Below are 20661 nucleotides of genomic sequence, written 5' to 3'. Positions count from 1 at the left end.
TCTACTTTTAAAAGAATAATTTGTGCCATAAAAATTCTGTATGAATATTTTAAATATTTAATATCAAATGTGAAACTACCTGCAAGAGAGTTTCTACCAGTATCTCTGATTCTACATGATCTACCTTTACAATTCCGATTCCAATCGACTCAGAAATAAACAATCTGAAACATAATACAGGATTAAATGTTACAAACACAGTATGGGAACATAAATTTAATTTTAAACAACATAAACTATAAATAAACATAAAAATAATTACACAAATTGCAATAAAGCAAATAAAAAAACAATATACAGCACTGATAAAATACATAAAAACCAAATAACGTACACATTAAACAATTATTTACGAGAATTTACAAAAACATGCTTGAGTTAAACAGTTAATTTCCTTAACAAATATCATAAATATGTATCTGATACGCCTTATTTAAATTTTTCTAAGGTCATTCTTTTATTTGGGAAAGTTTGTTAAATTTATATTTTAAATAGTATTTACTAAGTAATGACCTGGATTCGGGCTGAGATTCCAAATAAAGATGTCTTTTTTCCCCTGAAAATGTTTTTTATCTGCTGAACGATGTGATTTTGGATGGTATTCAGACATTTTCTACTGTAGAATGAATTAGATTGGTTTCCATCTTCCCATTTCATACTTACCATGATATAATTGAATGTGTGGTACCACCCTTGTTTCATTTCATCTACACAACCTATACATTCTACATCTGAGTAGCAGTAATTAAATAAGCTAGAAGTAAGTTTGCAATGGCATAGTTTCTCGATCCATAGACGGCATAATGGAAACTGCTAGCAGTAGAATAAGATGCACACAAAGAAATTGACAAGGGAAAACAGGGAATAATTTTGACAACCAATGTTGAGAGATGCATGTGAATTTCTATTGTCTTTTCACTTCACGTTAAGTAGAATTCTTAAAGTTTTAAGATGGCATTCTAACAACTCTAAACTCTGACTAAGAACCAATTACTCGAAGCTAGTTCTCTTCTGTTTGCTCTCATTCGCCACCCTATGCGACATCATTCGGTTTGTATATTTTCCATTTAAAAATAATTTAGAATTTTCCTCGATCTTGAGTTAACCGTGATCTGATACGTCGGCCCTTTGCAAAAATACCTAAGAAAAAGAGACATTTCCTTTAATAAATATACAATTAAAGCACAATGTACGATTGCATGATGAAACATTTTGAACCTAGCAGTGAAGGAGGTGTTTGGGCTGCAGATTTTCATTATTATTTCTTATTATATAATTCCCCTCTATCAATGCACTTATCCATTCTTCGCAGCAGTTCGAAAATAATTTGTCCTGAGTCTCACACCACTAAAAGACCTCCTCAATTACATTATTGTCCACGTTGAAGTAATATTCTCGAAGTGAACTATGCTCATGGACACTTCTTGGTGGATGATGTTCCGCCACACGTTGGTTAAGGTCTGCAAACGTTCAGTCATTCACTAAACGTCCACGATCATATCCAGGACAGCTTTATTTTTTTAATGTTGTTGCAGTCACTGGACATCCTTTTCGTGGTTCATCCAAAAGGTTTTTGAGACTATGACCCACAGTTTAACAGTTTATTATGAGGTTTCATTTTTTAAAATCTAAAGTATGTCATAATGAATATCGCTTTCAGTGAGGCCCTTCCGAGAGACGCAGTGAATCACGGCCTTGTCAATCACTACGTTCTCTAATTTGTAGATTCATTAGGTTATATCAAAGCCAGGAAACTGAAAAAATCCGCAGTGTCCTCGTCGGGATTGGAATACTTCCTGGCTACGCTTCGAGTATGCCTTCAATTACACCATGACGGCCGAAGGAAAGGAAGGAGAAATTATCTTATGTACTCCCATTTTTAAAAGCCGACTGGAGATTTTGAAACCCCATCATTAAATTCTGGTGGCGACGAATTATCGTCCATCATCTGTTTAGTTCGAGTGCCACTTGTAGAATGGTCAGGTTATATCGGAGCCAGGAAATGAAGAAATCCGTGGTGCTCTCATTGGGATTCGAGCTCTGGATATCACGAATGCGCGTCGAGCGTTCCTCCAGTTACACCTCGAAAGTATGCGGGGAGGAAGAAAAAAAACCTTATACCTCAATTTATTTTCCTTAACAAAAGCATAGAATGCATGTTAATTTCGCACAATATGTCAAAATTTTCGAGCCTAATATTTTATTAAATTGTAACTACCTAGCATCATTTCTTCATTGTGAACTTTAAAAATTTTCCCTCTTCGTATGCATTCAATACTTAACATTAAACGAATTCACCCACAGGATTTTACGATCTAGTAATAGGTTTAATGGCATACTGGTTTCGCATTCTAAAGTTGTGGACTGAAATTGCTGTCTGAGTAGTGGCTTGGAATATAGTTTAACCAAAAGTTGCTGTCTATTATTCTTCAAAAATAGAAAATAACTTCAAGGCGACTAAATCAAACTAATTGAAGTTAATTACACGAAAAATACCTTTCACAAAATTCTTCGCCTGAGAACTTCCGGTGCACTATAATGTGATTTATCGCAGTCAATGAAATGCATAATAATTAATAATTGTAGAAAATAATAACAAGGCTTTTAAAACTTATTGTCTACCTCGTAACTAGTACGTTGTCTACCTCGTAACTAGTACGTTGTCTACCTCGTAACTAGTACGTTGTTGTCATTGCTGAGAAACACGGATATTCTGCAATGATATGCTTCCTAGTATTATGCTTAACAATGTGCTGTGTTATCCTGCATTTTTCATACTATCCATTTCAGAAGTCCTCGAACTCTTACTTTAAATACTATTTACTTCGAATGTAGCAAAGCTTTGTGAATTTTGGGTTTTGGGGTAAATATATTTGATTTTCCCAGTGAAATATTATGTTCATTCTAAAAGGAACGCAGCGAGTGGGAGATTGAAAACGGGAAGTCAGGTATGCCATGTGTCTCTTAAAAAAAGCAGAGATTTGCTGTGTTAGATTGAACGTAGATCTGTGAAATAAAAATCGTAAATATTTCAATATTATATACTAGACAAAACAATACCTCATCATAAACTTTTGTGTGTTAAAGAAGCAGGAGGGCAGTTCCAGCAATCTTCAGTTAAAGGATATTTTTCATTCCCACCTATTGTAATACACAGATGTTACATCTTACAGATGTTGTACACCTGAAACAAAATAAATCAGGGTAAAAATAATGATGCAGCCCTCTGGCATTAACGCTCAGAGAGTTTTGAATCTCAATTTGTATTGAAATCACTATTAAATTTACTATACACAGGTTGGTCATAAAAAAAAAACTTACCCGATTTATGAATCGCTAACGGCCTATCCGTTCAACCAATCGAAATGAAATTTCAGGTATTGTTGTTTGAAGGTATGCGCTCGAGATTGTGATGATTTAAAACAGTAGAGTTCTCACGTTTACGGTTACAGTGAAAAGATTTCAAAATTTTTGAATGGCAACATCCACGTTTTTCTTGCGCAAATTGATCAACTCAACGAAAGCCGTAAATGGCATTGGAACGATATAAGTATGACGAAAATTACCGACTTAAAACATTTGCAAAGAAGAGCATTGTAAAAAACGAATGACAACACAAGAAAGGAGACGGGATAAAACTTTTATTGGAATCACAAATTTTCAATGTGCCCACCTTAGCAGAAAGCGCATTGCATCAGGAAATTTTGATAACAATGACGGGAGTAACATCAAAGAAGGAATCTATATAACTTCACGTTTTATGGGATCTTTCAGTCTGACAAATCTCGTGGATTTGATGTGTTCACCTTAAATTTCAGATAACACTAGAAGCAGAACTCCATCGGAGTGTGGTCGGGGCATTTCGGTAGCCACTGCAAAGTTACGGGAGACGAAGATATCTTGAAACGTTGTACACGCTGGAAACTCGTGATTCCAATAAAAGATTTTTTCCGTGTCCTCGCTTTTGTTGTCAATGATCATTTTCATCATACCTTTATCGTTCGAACCCCAATTACGGTTTTTCAGTGTGCTGATCAATTTGCATAGGAAAACGTAGGCGTTGCCATTCGAAAATTTCAGAAAGTTTTTCACCGTAAACGGAACTGTGAGATCTCTATTATTTTAAACCCTTACTATCTCGAGTGCATATCTTCAAATAACAGTATCTAAAATTTCATTTCGATTGGTTGAGAAGATAGACAGCTAGATGGAGAGTATTTTATGACCACCTTTGTATATATAATCGCGCACTATTGTTGTATTAACTTGCTTTTACGTGATTACTCTCTAGTTTGAAAACAATGTGCAGTGCTATCTAGGAACATATGCTCGGCTAGTGCTTGAGAAGGGACTACAAAAATTCCTGTAGGAAAAGGCAGATGCATGCTTCCATCTAAGTCAAGTGTGAGAACCCATAGTCTAGTCAGTGTTTAAGGTACAACTCATACAGTTGCGTAAATAATTATCGTGCTCCTAAAGAAAAAGAAAATAAATAATTTCAAGTAAAAAATAAATCTGCTTTTTTGATTTCATATATTTTTATTATTATTCAGTCGTAGTTTCTGACTTATTCGAACAGTTAAATTCCAGTGTCAGTAACTCTTGTTGAACACGAGTAATCTCGTTAACATGACGAATGCACTGACAGAGGTAGGGATTTTAAAGAAGGTGTCATTAACCTGTCCGAATGTCACACTCATCATCACTGACAGCCCACACCCAAAGATTACACATCTGGAGGGATAATTCGAAAAAATATTCTTAAAGAAGAAGCTTCCAAAATAGCAAGAAAGGAGGGATTAACGGGTCTTTGACAGTTATTGGAAGACCCAAGAGGCCCTTGTAGAGGAAAGGTGTTTTTAATAAAAGAAAATAAGATTTAATGACACGTATGTCTTTGTGTGGTCGTTGATCAATCCTACGTGTCTAATGGTAGGTGCAGTTTTATAATGAAAGCAGGTGAGTGCATCATGATTCCAGTTACATACAATGACATTACAGAATCATTCATTCCTTTCAGAAAAAGATAGAATGCTACCCCTTATCGTACGAACACGAATAAAAACATTTGTAATGTCTCAATTTATTTATAATTATGACTTACTCAAGCTCAAATTAAATACTTAAGGGCTGAGAATTGCGGTATAAGTATCATTGCCAGACTAATGACACCCTGGTTCGTGCTCCAAATGCGTAATGATGGAATAATCTCTGTGCTTACTTCTAGTGTGAAAAAAAAAAAAAAAAACATGTTCGTTGAAAAAAAAACATATTCGTACACTTTTCGGAAGTTGCATTTTCATGATATGCGAAAATGTATTAAGCAACTTTTATGCAGCTATAGCTGAAAGTATGAGTATGAAATGAGTAGAAAGTAATTTTCCACAGAGAAAAAATGGGAGTCATATTTCCTGTTTTGTAATGTCAAATGATTGCTGATAAAATTCGAATTCAGTTTATTGTTACCAGTATATAAAATATTTAAACAAATTTAAATTCTTAACAAATACGTATCAAAGTAAAAAAGTAAAAAAGCAAATTTAAATTCTAAAAAAAGAAAAATGCCAAAATAATTTAAAATAATTTAAAAATATGCAAACATGTAAAAGATTTAATTCTCGAACTAATCTACAATATCATTTAAATTCAGAAGCATAAGCAAATCAAGTGCAAAATCTATCCATGAAAATAAATATACTAATTTAATAAATTTAAATTAAATTAAACAATTTTTTTAAAAAAATGCATATGTGAATGATCGTATAGTAGGCAGGAGACAGACTTATCAAGAGGAAGTTGCCTCCAAACCTAACTCTCCAATCATTCAATTCGTGTTTCGTCATTCATGCAGGCAAGGGTAAAAGTCAAAACCAAAAGTAATTCCAATAAAGTGGTACCCTTAGAATTTAACATTTAAGTATTAACATTTAAGAATTAAAGTTCAAAAAGGAAAATACTAATTAAGTCTTTTGAGAAACAAGCAAGTAAAGTCAAGAATTAAACTTTTTCTTAAAAAATTAAATTTTTAAAAATTAGTTTTTTATAAAATAATAAAAAAATCTAGAAACCAATGTATTTTAGAAATCCTTGTCTACAGAAACTTCCCCTACACGAATATGCATATCAATAAAAAGAAACTATAAAAGAACTATACATAATCCATATAAACCAATAAGAAATAAAAAACAAAAAGAAACAAAAAGAACTAATTCACAATTTTTAAAATAAATATATATTTAAAAATATAATTTCATATTTAGAAAATACTTAGATACTACATAAAATTTAAAAAAAAGAAAAATACTTAAAGCAAGTAAATAGTAAGTTTTAATTCTAACTTACCTACTATATGAGTGTTGGGGTCTGCAAAAGTGTTGTGAAAGAGAAGTAAGTATGTTCTTCAAATTATATAGATGGCGCTTATGTAGGTAAAGTTGAGTGTCAAGCTGCTATCTTTGTTATAGTAAAAAAAAATTTCTTAATATTAATATTAATTAAATTAAATTAAATTAAAAATCCTAAAGGTAGTAATATCAATTATTTAGGGAGTTAAGTAACTGAGCCAATCAAGAGATGTATTTTTGCTTGAAGGAAATTAAAGTGAAGTGGTATGTGGGAAAAAAAATGTAAACTGTTTGTAATTTGAAATGTGTGTTCTGTTGAAAAATTGTGAAAATTGTTAAAAAATTAAGTGAAAGATATTTTGTGTGAAAATTGCAAAAAATTAAAGTAATTAAGAAAAACTGAAATGTTTTAATATTAAAGGTTTAAAGTAAAATTTCCCAAAATTTTTTTGAAATGAATTCCTTAAGAAACCTCTAAAAATTCCCAGAAATTTCTCAAAAATTCCTTTAGGAAATTAAATAAAACTTAAATTTGATGAAAGAAAATATTAAAAGTTTAATGAACTTGATTTAATGGTATATCAAAACTTAACTAAATACTGGCTAAAGTATGGAAAATTAGAAGAAGAAGATTAAAATCTTCACTCAATTTGGGCTATAACTGAGACTTTTGAAAAGAGTTGGCCCTTTATTAGTAAAAGGAAAGAATCCAGTATTGATTAAATATACATATTTACAAAATATTTACAATAAAAATTTACAATAATTTCTCTACTCTTTTATATCCTTCATTACCCTCCAGTTAAGGTTTAAGGTAATGTTATCATATCCAAAAGAGCCAAAAAATTATAAAGTTTAGGCCTGCCTTTTTAATATATAAATTAATAAATTTTGGTGGTACTTGGTTATCAACTTGTACATTAATTAGTTTTATGATTTCTTCCTTTAAATCGTCATTTTCAGTATATATATATTTTATTCTGATAATTTGGCTATGAAACGTGTTTTCTATTACTTTTCTAGAGATATTAGAGTTCCAATTAATTAGTTTAATAGTAGGAAAATGGAAATTTCTTCTTTTATCAAATAATTTAATTTTGTTGTGTTTAATAATTTGCAGGTCTAGGAATTCAATAGTATCTTGAGTCGTATTCATTTTATTAAGTGTTAAACTATTTGGGTAAATTTTGAATTTCTCAAAAGTAGAATTATTATTGAAAGTTATAATATCATCTATGTATCTAAAAGTATGAGCAAATAGCTTTAATTCATTTTTATTTAAACTGAGTTGGAATTTATATTCAAATGTAAAAAGAAATAGGTTACAAATTTGTGTAGAACTGTTTGCTCCCATAGGAATTCCTCCAACTTGCTGAAAGATCTTATTATTGTATTTAATGTAGTTATTAAATAATGCACAATTCAGATAAGTATTCCATCTTTCAATACAAAGGATGTCAAGTATGTCAGGAAAAAGTTGTGGGAGTTGCATTAAACTAGTAAAAATTTCTTTTAATGGTAGAGAAGTATAAAGGTTTTCAAAGTCATAACAGATGCGCTTGAATATTCTGAAAAAAAAAAAAAAAAAAAAACTCAAGATATAAGGTACAGATATGGTAAGCGAACCAAGTATTTGCTAATTTAGAAAATATGTCATAATTATTGGATAATAAGATTTATCATAATCAAGACTGTATTATTGTTAAATTTATCACAGTAATGAACTTAATGGACTCACTCGTGTTCATTCAACTTCATGTAATCCATAAAGCATTCACATTCATGTGTTAAGGGACTAATGTTTATGGAGTAATAAAATATTCATTACTGATGAGGGAAGAGATAGGCGAAAACTATTGAATTCTAAGTTGAAAAATGTAATTTATTCAAGCGAAAGGGAAAAAAAGGGCTCAAAATTTATATTCCTTAAAGTAAAAACACTAAATTATAATTATCTTCTTTGTTTAAAAATTATTCATTAGCCTTCAGGTATTCTTGCCCGAAAACTATTTTCAAAATAGTTCTGGAATAATGAGAATTCAAGTTTTTTATTAGTTTCTCATAAAAACTGCTCAGTTATTCTGATCATAGATTGTAAGAAAGGTTAGTAATTACATAACTGTCGTTTGCTTTTTAAAATATTGGTCTGCTTCTTAAATAATTATCTTTTACTGTTCCAAGTCTACTTATTAAAGAATTATTTAATGCAATTTTTAAATATAGTAAGCTTGTTGAGTCTTTACGTTTTTTTCATGCTAGAGATGTGAAAAATATGCAATGCCGTTACGAGGGCTCGAACTCCAGACCTCTTGAATACGCGTTGCTTGTGCTTCCAGTTATGCTACGAAGGCATGCAGAAATGTAGGAGAAAATATCTTATAAGCTTTTTATACAATTCATGAATTTTGAAACATTAGAAACTAAACTAATCAACAAAAGCATTCGGAAAATCAGATTCGGAGGTTGTTAAAATGTACAGGAAAATTTGAATTGCATAATCAAATTTTACTAAAGAGAATCTGTTTGCTTTTTGTCGATAAAGAAATATTTTAAAATCATAATAAAAACTCTATTTATGAAATAAAGGTTTTCGCAGTAGGATTTTATGTATTTTAAAAGCATCAAGATTTTTAACCACTCTTTAAAATATTATAATAATTGAACTTTCTCGTAGGATGGTGAATCTGTAGCGTTGGTAGTTAAAAAATATTTTAGTTAAAGTAATTAAATATTTCTCTTGGTTCTGGATTAGAAAAATCATAAAAAAAGTTATCAGGAATTTCTTTAAGAGCAAATTAATGTACAATATAAAGCAATATTCAAATTTAATATTTTACCTTTTAATTGAAATTTACATCAAACTTTATATGTGCGAATGCATGATTATAGTTTAATATTTGTCTTGGGGACAGAAATATCTTATGAAATTTAAGTTAACATTCTTTTTCATTGCAATATATTCGTATATACGGTAAATCCTCTCAGCGTTACGACCGGAAAATTCCTTACAGAAGGTTGCCTTCCACATTCATTATACATGAAAATTTCTGCTAGCTTTTAATGTATCCGATTTCAGTTTGAATGTATATTGGAAGAAAAGGAATCAAGGTACAAAATGAAAGAGTCATTGTTTAACTAAAATCAAGAAAATATCACTTATTCGTGACATTTTGTGGAACTTTGAAATTTCAGGGTTAAACCCGTATACCCGCTTACACAAATTATTTTTACCAGTATTCTGATATAAATGTTTCTAACTTAAAAATAATCCATAGACTGAAAAATATAATGTAAAAGGTTAAAAATATTAAACAATCAAATAAAACCCAAATAATAACTTCAAAAATATTACCTTACATTTCATAACTGGAAGAGATTCTGTTCATTTCACCGCTAGGTCACTGTCCGCTGTTCAAGTCTGTTCAAGCTTTTCAGATTATTGCGCATCTCAGTTGCCCAGCTATATTCGTATTTATATATGCTTCGATGTTTCCTATCGTCTTAGGCAGCATCTAACAGTCAACAATTAAGTAAAAAATTTCAAATATTACTATTAACTTTAAAAATTACAATTGATTTACAACAATACAAGTAATTTAAAATTTGAAGAACCCTTGAAATGGTACTTATATTTCAAGGAAACAATAAATAAAAATTTTACGTAGATACGTATATAATGAGTTTTTACATTATTATTTATCATAGAACTTTAATGATTCTTACAGATCACTAGAGTTTTTGAGAAACAAAATGAGACAAGTTTATCTAATTGCTTCAGAGAAGACTGATGAGAAAAATTAAAATGTCTACACCTTACGAAAATGTATATTGTTAAACAGAAATTGCTCAGACGAAATTTCGATTATTAGAGCTGAATTAATTTAATTAATTTTGTTTTACTTTGACAATGTGATCTTTTGATCTTTTGTATGTGCATATGATATATTTTGCTCACAGTTCCGAAAGACAACGGTAAAAGCAATTTTTTCTAAACTTCATATATCAGTTAAAAGGTTTTGAGTTTCATAACTGTTTTCGTATGTCCGAGGTATTTACATGAGTTTGCTTGATTTTAATCCATTTAGAAATGAACACAAAGTATTTTAGTACTTAACTGCTGAATTCGGAATGATACTGATATACATGTCATTGCATTTAGATTCTATTTTTAGAACTTAGAATTAAATTTTATTAAATTTATTTCGCACTTCTCATGAACTGTGAAATTATTCTAAATAACGGATGAAATACTGTTTATAAAACATGATAATAATAATTATATATATAAATTATAAAATTTTGCAATAGCTACAATGAACGCAAACTGTTGAAGTAAGTAAAAGAATAATAAACTGAATAATTTCGGCAACTGGCTTTTTCTGAAATACTCAGAAGCATCAGAAAGTACTAAAACCAAATAGCAATTTGAAGAACTAAAATGACTGAAATAACTTACTTAAAACTCTTCTTAAGCTTGGCTGACTTTACGAAACAAAGTAGAGTAGAAACAAAAAAGAAACATTATGTCGATATGATAATTATAAGTCGAAGCTATACTGTTAAATATTGGCTATTATGAGGAGAAATTTAAGAAAATATACATGTAAAAGTAAAATTCCTCTCTGTGTTATATTGATAGCTGGTATCGATTAATAGAATACCAGAAACTAGTTACCCTAATATTTTTTAACTGGACTTTCATTTAGAATTATTTTTAACGGGTGCATGACTAGAGACTTTTTCTCTTGGTCAGAGAAGCCAATTGATCGATAGTATTTTGCAGTTTTATCGCGTCGAAAGTCGACGCGATAAAACTGCAAAATACTGATAGTTCTTTCAAAATTCTTCTTCTTTTCATTCAATGGACTGCCTGGATGGAGGTTTTTATAGGTTTCTTGGTGTGTTACATAAGTATAGTTTCGCTTAGAAATGCCCTCTACAAATGCACCATTCTTTTCGGACAGATACCTCATGAAAGTGTGCCATAACTTACTAGCCAAGTAAATCTTCTCTTAATTAGAATAGAAAATTATTTAATTAGAAGATCAGTTTGGACCAAGAGTAGAAATACTGACCGAGAAGTCACAAAAGGATTAATCTAGATTGGATTATTTTATTAAGCACGCAATGACTATTTGCTTAAGCCCCAACCATAGTTTTGCTCAAGAACACTCTATAGAATTGAATTCTACCTCTTCCTCCTATACCAACAATATTTCGTGACGACATTCTTATCAACAGGTTTGAAATCCTGCCATCCCCAATGATATTGTCGATAAAATATTCCTGTCTTGTCCAGAATCCGAACCTGAGCCCGACGATTATTTACCGAGCCACCTTTAACCGTCATATTGTCGTCGACAGCCTCTTAATGGCAACGCCTATGAAAAGCTGCCAAAGAACAGCACAATATCTAAAAGGAGAGAGAAAGAAAAAACGTGCAAAGCAAATTTTTAAGTAGGAAATTTAGGAAATTTGCATTTCCTACTTGAAAATTTGCTTTGAAATTTTCTCCCTCTTTTAGGCGAAAGAGTAGCAAACAGACATGTTATTATGATTTAAAATTGTAAGCAATATCGTTTAAAAAAAGATAACAGCAATTTTTTCTTATAACTAGGAACACTACAGATATTCAACGAATGATTTCTAAGAAACCTAGAAAATTCTCTGGTCTGCTAATGAGTACATACTTTACGTTAGAAAACAAGGAAATCATTTTATTATGTGCATTACATTTTGTCGATTTTATCTTTTTATAACCAAACACAACTGCACAACAGAATTTGTAGCGCAAAATTATACATTTTCTTTTCCAAAGAGATAAATTTTGGGGTATATTTTCAGACGCATATTGATAAATTATGAATAACATTATAAATTAACCCATAGACTAAAATTTTCGAATATTAGGGAGTTACTTAAAACATCGTTTAACCTATGTTGTAATTATTTGCCACCCAACCGCTCCAAGGTTAAACATTATTTAGAAAGAGCAAGTCATGGCTTACGCTAGACGTAATGGAATAAGTAGCGCGTAAGCCGACAGTTGTCATTTTCAGACGGAAGATTATGAAAACCAAGAAAAAATATACCTGTGCTTTGATTGCACGTCAAATAATACAATAGAAATGCACTTCGACCCTAAGCCCGGAGGTACCCGAGTGCCTTTCTAAGATGCGACCACATTCGCAACAAATAGGTACTAATGTACCTTTTATGTTAATTTTAATCTCATAATTATGTTGTAAAAGTGCTTAGAAAATTAATAGACGAAAATAGCCCTCCTGACAAAGTTGCTTAAACTAATAGCGTCATCTGGGGGACCTGAAGCCAGGTGAAAAGGATAGATTAAGAAGCCCCAATGTCTGGATAAATTTATTATTATGTAATTATTTAGGTGAGGAAGCGTCTGTGTATATTGTCATAATCTAACTTAATTATTACTCCAGGAAGTTCTTTCGTTTAGCTTCTAATTGGCGCCTGTTGACTTTGTAAGTAGATTAAATCACAAGTAGAATCTTTGAAAAACAAATTGTGGAGTGATTGTCTTATTGTAATTTGCACGTGCAGTTTACTTATACGTTTAGAAAATGGCAGTTCCAATATTTGTCACAGTCCATAAAATACATGATTTGAATAAATTACGTTTTGTGAATTTTAAGTAGAAATAAATTAGTGAATTAGTATTAGTGTCCTTTATTCTATTTACGTTGAAATTATAGCTATACGTTTTATGTATACTTTCCAGTCGTGTTATGATGAATGGTCACAATGGTAAAAGCATTGTAATGCTCATAAAAAACTCATATAATTATAAGCTTTCATATAATTATAATGACAAAGTTTTGAGCCTCCGACACGCGTATAAGCAATTAAAAAGAAGGCAGAGATTTCAATACAGTAATTTTTGAAACACAATAAAGCTGCTGATTTTCTTTTCACATTACCTTCTTTTGTAATAATTATAAAGCTGTCATTTTTCACGTTCAAATTATTTCATGTCAGAAACATCTGATATTATGCAAGATTGCTTTATATGTTCTATAAATTTTGTCTTAAATTTTCATTCCACTGAACTATTAATCTTTTGATTAAACATGAGCAAATAAGGGGTATGACGATCCCTTGTAAAAAGATGCATATCCATAAAAATCTTAGTTTATATGTTTGACAAAATAAACGAAATCACAGAAATTGTTTTTACTTAAAGTGACACTGACAATTATTGTTGAGTTACGATAATTATAATTTACTAAGCAATGTTTTCCTGATTACAATTATGCATTTTGGGGAAGGACGATTCAGAAGTTATATCTGTTCATAAGCTAGGGGAACAACTATTTTCTACTAGCAAATCAAGTTTTTTTTCCAGTTTTCTTTTTTGTGCTGTTAAAAATATCATATATTAGGTATTTTGAAATGGATAAGTGACATAAAATGTTTTTTAAAACCGTTTTATCATTACCGGTATAATATTTCAATTTTTCATTAAACATGATTATAAAATTAAAGTTGTTAAACTTTAATATGATATTTTAGATACAAACAAATGAATTATTATTTATTTAATTTTGAATTTAAATTGACTTTAAAGTATACATATTATTTAAAAACAGAAGGTTTGGCTTAAAAAGCTGCATTTATTTCATTTAAAAATTATGTCTCTCTTCTTATCTTTTTAAAATATACATTTATATAATTTTTACAGTAAATAAAATATATGTTACAAGTTAACTAAGAAAATTAAAATGAAGCTATTTATTTCGCAAGCAAAATCCCTTTTTCTCATTCTAAAAATAAAATTCTCTACTTTAATTTGTGGAATTTAAAATATTTTATATAATTATTTTAAATTTTATATTATAAACTCATGACCTTTTCGATGCCTCACTAGTGTCCGAATGATCAAGACTGCTAAAAGCTGCTAGTTCTTCCTGGTGAATGGGTGAACCCAGGTGAACGCTGGGGCTACATGGTTGGTTTTCTTTGTTTTTTCCAAGTGTATCGTTAATGCTAGTTAGTTTCCTTTAAAAGAAGAAAAGAAAGTCCTCCATAAAATCATCCCTTCTCTTAAGCAGATAGCCCTCATAATCAAACCCTAACATAATCACTGTAGTCCTTTTCCCAAATGGTTATTACTTTTTATTGCCCTCTATTTATAAAAATATTAGTTCAAGTTTATTGCTGTTACCTGATTTTACTATTATTTACTTTCATCTTCTGGAAGTAACTTCTTATTTAAGATAATTTTTTGATTTATTAGAGAACTTATTTTTTAATTATAAATCTTATACATCACATGATAAACCAAGATTTATTTGATGAGTCTGAAGTACTATATACAGGAATTGCAGAAAAACGTAGAAAAAATTGATGCTAACAATTTTACAGTCTATAGAAAGCATAAAAATAATATTTAGGAATTTCAAAAGGGCATATTATCATAATTTTTGAATTTTAACTCTTTCCTAATAATTGAATTATAAAAACGCTTATCAAGAACAGCTTTCCCTAAACCTGACTTTTTTGTCCCTGCTTGCTTACGAAAATCTTAATCTTTTAAAACTTTAATCAGTATATTTAAAAATTTCACTGTTTATTTATTATGAAATAGCGGAAGTATCCGATGTCAGTTAAGTTAGATTGAGAATAATGTATTTAACAACGAGGAGAACTACACCGCTGTAAATCTTCTCTACTAATGACGCAAAAAATACAATTCATAGTCCTACATTTTTCAGTCTGATGTAGTATGGAACCCACATAAAAATTTTCGATAGAAAAATAAACTAATTCTCTCTAATTAAATCAACAACAATGGCACGCAGTTTTTAATTATTTTCATCTTTCTAACGATATGGTCATAAAAGTTCAAGTTCCAGCCAATATTTCTATACCTACAGTCAATTTTAATCAATTAAATGTGGCAAAATGTTGCTCATAAATTTATCAGAAATCAATAACGCGAACAAACAAATAAGCACACAAATGGGGCATTCTTCTTTATATATATAGATTTTGTAAAACTTTAACAAATTCTATGATTTGAAAGCGAACATAAACATCTTTATTTCCTACGTGCGAGACTGTTGCCACTCGGAAAAACTGAGGGCGAAAATTAGTGATTCCAAACTTTTTTATTAATAGTTCGACTATTAAAGTCGTACGAAGATAGGAACAGTAGAAATGGCTTCCGACGAATTTTTGGAATCGGTAACAAAGCATTTAACGATTAGAAATGCTATTTTTAAAAAATCGTAAACCTTGAAAATTTTTTATTTACAAACTCTACGATTTGAAAGCGAGCGGAGGCAACACTTCACGAAATAAAGTGGATTTTTATCTCCAGCGTGCGAGACTGTTGCCATCCGGAAAAATGAGGACGAAAATGAGGCGTTTTCAGGTTTTTTAATTAATATCTCTGATTTTAGCTATTTTTGCTTGGAAAAAAGTGGACGTCGACCTTTTCCAGGACCAGAAAATTATTGTAGAAAGTTCGGTGAACGACAGTTGTAGTAGTGACAGAGTTCGCGAACAAACACACATTCTTCTTTATATAAATAAATTTACGAATGCAGCAATGGAAATTATGATAGCGCTATGAAGCATCATTTAAAGCTTAATTAGGCAAATTTAATTGATTATTATTAATAAGTTAAAATATTTTATTTGACAATATTTAAAAATTAGTAATACTGCATTCTTTTAATTGATTTCGTGCTCAAAATCATAAAGTCATAAGATTATATAACAAAATTAAGCAACATAAAAAATAAAAAAGTACTAAAGACTTTGTTAATTAGAATTGGTAATATGTGTTTCATTTACGCAGGGAGCAAAATTTTGAGTATAATTCAAGAATGATAAAAATATTTAAAAAGAATGCAGTTATAACTGCTTAACAATATTGATAATGCATAAATAAAAATTGCAAATACATTATCACATATTTAATTAAAAATTTGCGTAAATAAATTTACAACTCGTATTTGTATCTTAAATTGTTCATATATAAGGAATCCTTCTGTATCGTTTGTAATGTGAAGAAGCTACAGCCATGTGTAATACCTAGCCAAAGGCATGAAATTTTGACAAGAGATATGCATCTCTAATACCAATTACGAATATGGTCAAACGTGCTAATCTAAATTACATAGAAAAAATACCTTTAATGTTGATATGATGCTACCAATTTTCCTTAAATAGTACCGAAAATTTTCGCCCAGGTGCAATTGAGAAATTGTGAAGCTACATCGCATTATGTGATTATTTTTAGAATAAACGAGTAGAAAAAGGACGTCTGGATACAATTACGTTAACTCTCGTAATTGCGTTGATTAGAAGCAATTACGAAATTCTCGTAATCGCTTTGATACTGCATATCTTGTAATTGCTTTGATATGAATCATGTAATGAGCACTCGGCAATTTTTCACTGTCGGCTACATTTAAAACGTTAGCGAGTACTAACGTGGCAATGTAAGCATTTTTCATGCAACCTCTATTTAAAAATTTATCTTCGTAAAATATTAGCAGTAATATCAGTTTACTAAGTCCTACCACAACGCTAAAATTTAAAAATATGTTATTCATATTTATTTTCTCTGTATGTTTTGAACTACATTCATCTGCGAATCTTTAGTATTTATTTTCATTATTACTAATTAAGTTAAAATCATAGTGTTTAACATTCCAAGCTCATGCCGTTTATTTTAAATTTAATATTTAAGTAATCTGTTTTGTTATTTTGGAGGTTCATAAAAAACCAAATTAGATAAAACATTACTGAATGCACTCTTAATATAACGTATCGTGTTTAGCGTTTAGAGCTTCGCGGTGGGTAAATTCACCTGTCTTAAACAGCTTGTAAAATACGTGTTAGAGAAGACAGGAGAGAAGGATCTTGAAAAATTTCCAGTGCTCTTCCTAGCAAATGTACACGAGAAATTCAAAAAAGAGTCTTGACGTTTTGACCTTTGACTGTAACAACGTGGAGCACAGTATTAAGTCCTTATAACATTAATAATTTTTGATAATTGCCAGACTACCATTGAAAAAAGTAATAAAAATTTTACAATTAAAAAAACTAACAAAATATTAATTTAAATAATAATAAAAAAAGACATTCATAAAAAAGTAAAATATTCCTTTGTTTATTAACCAGAATAGCAAACTATTTAACGGCATTAGTGCGATAGTGCCGTGGGCATAATGGTTTCAGCATCCTGATGAAAACTACCAGTTTAAGTTAAAAATTGACCGCTATAAAAGTGACAGCATCTTTATGCCTGTCTCCTGCTCAGAGGATACTGTTCGACCTGCATAAAAGTGCTCACACTTTATAAAGGCGCATAATTATGAAGAAGCTTCAAGAAACTATACTGATTGAACACTGGTTACGGCAGTTGACGATCTCATACTGATAGATATTTGGCACGAAAATAAGTTGAAGAAAGCGTATATGTTTCTAGTTAACAGTGTACAAAAATATAACTTCTTTAATTTGTTTTCGTCCCCCCAACCGGGATAGTGTTTAGAGACGCTGACTGCCGTAAGAAGGGTCCGAATTCGAAGCCAGGAAAAGGCATGGATGTTTGTAAATGCACTGTGAGATGGGGGCACTCTAAATATACGGCGAGACGAAAGTCCTATAGAGAGGTTGCTGGTAAGGGAAAGAGGGGGGGAGAGCCTCGGACCCGTCCTCCCGTGGTGCTCCTTATCAAAATTTGGGGCGGAACTTAACAAAGTCGTACTGTCACCTGTATGGTGTGCAAAGCTTTTGTCAACTAGAGGAGCAATCTTGCATTCCTTGCCACACTGAAATTCGTGGGCTTGTTTTGATGTCACTGTCAGACAAGTGAGAGGAGTCACAAAAACAATAACATTTGTTTTTGGCCTTTAGCTACTTAAAGCTAACAATGCAAATATCTCACTTAGGTACAGACTAAGGGCCAAGATTTAGATTTATTAGATCATAGCGAAGTATACGAGAGTTTTTTTTTTTTTTTTTTTTTTAAAGGAGTTTATGGAGAAGGATGCCTTCTTGAAGAATATTTGGAGCAAAACTAGCTCTTGCACATGGGAGAAACCATGAAGATTCTTATGCAACTAGGATATTCGCCGGGATTTAAATCCGGGTCGAATTGTTTATGGTTCTTATCCGTTCGGCCACTGATAAGTTAGGTTAAGGCTCAGAATATTGTCACAAACTACAGGACATCTAAATATAATTTAATTTAAATTTTAAGTGCATAGTATTTTTATCAAAAAATAGCAAATAATACATTATAAATATCGCCTCTAAATCTGTATAAAACGTAAACGAACATATTTAACATAAGATAAATACTGTAGCACAAATGTGCTTGAACAACCTGACTTTAAATGAGCAAGACATGACAGAATATATCGAAAATATAGTTTATTAATGAAATGTATGAGTTTTGAATGTAAATCAAAGACATCGAAAGAGTGAGTTATTGAAAATCACAGTATTCTAATTTTGAATTCTAGCTCTCCTTCAAATATGGAATTCATTCCCAATTGTAAAATGTATAAATTTATGTTTTGCACAAAACTTCTGATAAAAAAGATTCAAATTGAAAAAATAATTTTAGATTTCTTTTGACAATAATTTAAAGATTTGTTGAGCGGAATTTTTAATAGCTTTCATTACTTTAAATTTAATTTGACTTTTTAATACAGACAAGTATTAATTTAATAATTTTATTTATTATTCTTTACTACTCGAAATTACACCTGGTGTATGTTTGAATGATATCACATAAAAATAGAAATAAAAGCACGAAGTGCATTAAAGAGTTTTTATTACCAGTTGTAAAAAATAGTAACCCTTTATACATTAAGATAAGATACTGGAAGATTTCTCAGAATTCGAGGTAATTTTTATTTTCGTGCTAAATGAAAGCATTATTTCCCATTACAAAACAATAGTCCTTTACAACAAGGGCCGTATGCTCTAAGAAATATTTAGCTTTAAACTGTTAAAAAAAATAATCTGTTTTGTTATATTATAAGAGATCATGCTCACGATTTTGGAAGACGGTTCAAATGACCCAGCTTTCTATGCTGTTCGTTTGATGCAAAACTGAAATTAAAATTGCAAAACATAAGATTATTGAACTCAGAACAATAGTTAAAATTACAGCTTAATCATTATCATGAAGATAATAGATGTAATTATGGGCTATATAAGAGCCTAAAATAAGTGATAAAATTATTTTAATCACAGATTATACTAATAAAATTTATAATATTCCCATTTGCTTCCCCACAAATACATAAAATAATCCAACTGGGAAAAAAAAAACATACAAGGAAACATAAGATGCATGCAGTTGGTGCGACGGTATCTAAAGAATAATATTCTAGTATGGAGATCCACCATTTGGAAACAATATACAGAATTATAGAAAGCGTACCCGATTGGATTATATGGTTAGAAATATTAATATCATTCAGGGCACATTCTCAAAGGCCAAACCACTCGAGCCTTACTTTAAATAGAAATAATTCGAAGCCGATTACCAGTTATGGTAGTTAAAGGATAAAGAGCCTCACAGAGCTTTACAATTTAGATTCAATTCCCAAACAAAGCTCAGTTATTTCGTTAAGTGATAATTGATATTCACCGGGTTTTTCTAAAAGCCTTCGCCACTACTGGAAACCATAGAAAGAAGCTTTCTCATCAGTATTGAGTCAACAAATCGAGTTGAGACTTTAATTTTCAATATCTTACTATCGGCTGAATAATTAACACCACTGAATACCTGTAGTTCAACATCGGTTAAAATTCTAGAGAACAGACTGACTGCGTGGTTTTTCATGGTTTTCTCCCTATGTAACGGAATACTAGTCAGTTTCCCTGAGAAAATCTTCCACGATAGCATTCTTTCCTTAAGGAACATACCGCTCGTGTGCTTTGCGATATTCAAATAACCTAATTTATTCATCCTTTAACATAGGAAAGGGAAAACTGGATGGGATACTAGAATTTCACCAATGGTTTCACAGATCTAAAGCAATCGCACTAATTGTACACCTCCGCCCCAGTTTTCAAGGACTGCATCTCGGAGGGACGAATCTGATGGTATTCCATTTCTCTTCTGCTACCACCAAATCTTTCGGCTCGCCTTTTTTTAAGTACCACATTGGCGCACAGAGGCTGTACATTTACGAACATCCATATCTTCTGTGGAATTTAACCCTGGGCCAGCGATGGGGCTACCGGGATCATTAACCACTATACCGATCAGGATGGCAATTCTTTAAAGCCATTTATTTTCTTTGAACATGCA

The 20661-nt window shown here is 30.8% G+C and overlaps 1 long non-coding RNA gene across 4 annotated transcripts in view; it reads right to left on the bottom strand.

Moving 5' to 3' along the window:
* Positions 1 to 20661, bottom strand: part of LOC118199818 (uncharacterized) — a 222510-nt gene that overhangs the window by 4997 nt on the left and 196852 nt on the right. For 3 of the 4 annotated variants that reach the window (XR_015042631.1, XR_015042628.1, XR_015042630.1), the window contains 3 exons: positions 9702 to 9856; positions 3061 to 3184; positions 80 to 164 (listed from right to left, as the gene is read on the bottom strand). This is a non-coding gene — a long non-coding RNA (uncharacterized LOC118199818). Of the gene's footprint in view, positions 1 to 79; positions 165 to 3060; positions 3185 to 9696; positions 9857 to 20661 lie in introns of all 4 variants that reach the window. The other variant, XR_015042629.1, reaches the window with a different exon arrangement.

Source organism: Stegodyphus dumicola, chromosome 8, assembly GCF_044657685.1.
Source record: "Stegodyphus dumicola isolate Sdum_Otavi_A_Nest chromosome 8, ASM4465768v1".
In the NCBI taxonomy this organism is placed as follows: Eukaryota; Metazoa; Arthropoda; class Arachnida; order Araneae; family Eresidae; genus Stegodyphus; species Stegodyphus dumicola.
This window is presented reverse-complemented; position numbering and strand designations above follow the sequence as displayed.